Source organism: Ammospiza caudacuta, chromosome 33 (assembly GCF_027887145.1).
Source record: "Ammospiza caudacuta isolate bAmmCau1 chromosome 33, bAmmCau1.pri, whole genome shotgun sequence".
NCBI classification, from domain to species: Eukaryota; Metazoa; Chordata; class Aves; order Passeriformes; family Passerellidae; genus Ammospiza; species Ammospiza caudacuta.
Genome location: NC_080625.1, coordinates 4,187,588 through 4,188,665, shown reverse-complemented (window position 1 = coordinate 4,188,665; position 1,078 = coordinate 4,187,588). Strand labels below are relative to the sequence as shown.

At 50.4% G+C, this 1,078-nt stretch overlaps 1 pseudogene; it reads left to right on the top strand.

Annotated features, from left to right (window-relative positions):
- Positions 1 to 871, top strand: LOC131570210 (olfactory receptor 14J1-like; annotated as a pseudogene).
- Positions 872 to 1,078: the final 207 nt, after the last annotated feature.

Genomic DNA, 1,078 nt, shown 5'->3' with positions numbered 1-1,078 from the left:
CAGCTCCTGCACTTCTGCCTCTTGCTGGGCATCTCCCTGGCTGCCCTCCTGGCCAACGGCCTCATCATCAGCGCCATAGCCTGCGGCCACCACTTGCACACGCCCATGTTCTTCTTCCTGCTCAACCTGGCCCTCACTGACCTGGGCTCCATCTGCACCACTGTCCCCAAAGCCATGCACAATTCCCTCTGGAACACCAGGAACATCTCCTTCTCAGAATGTGCTGCACAGCTCTTTTTTTTTTGTGTTTTTCATGTCATTAGAGGTTTCCCTCTTGACCATCATGTGCTACGACCGCTACGTGTCCATCTGCAAACCCCTGCACTATGGGACCCTCCTGGGCAGCAGAGCTTGTGCCCACATGGCAGCAGCTGCCTGGGCCAGTGCCTTTCTCTATTCACTGCTGCACACAGCCAATACATTTTCCCTGCCCCTGTGCCATGGCAATGCCCTGGGCCAGTTCTTCTGTGAAATCCCACAGATCCTCAAGCTCTCCTGCTCCAAATCCTACCTCAGGGAACTTGGGCTCATTGCATTTAGTGTCTGTTTGGTATTTGGTTGTTTTGTGTCCATTGTTTTCTCCTATGTGCAGATCTTCAGGGCTGTGCTGAGGATCCCCTCTGAGCAGGGACGGCACAAAGCCTTTTCCACCTGCCTCCCTCACCTGGCTGTTGTCTCCCTGTTTGTCAGCACTGGATTTTTTGCCTACCTGAAGCCCTCCTCCATGTCCAGCCCATCCCTTGATCTGGCAGTTTCAATTCTGTACTCAGTGGTGCCTCCAGCCCTGAACCCCCTCATCTACAGCTTGAGGAACCAGGAGCTCAAGGCTGCAGTGTGGAGATTGGTGACTGGACAATATCAGAAACATTAAACTGCTGGCCAATTTCCGCAAATCACTTGAAATAAATGTCATCTTTTATTGTTCTTGTTGCATATGGTGGTTAGTTTACTAATCTCAATAATTTTTTTTTAATATTGTCCAAATAAAATGCTACTGGTTTCTCCATTTCTCATTTTGTTTCTCCCCACATTTTCTGTGGCCCCCAGACTGTGTCAGTGAGGAGCTGTGCTCTCAATG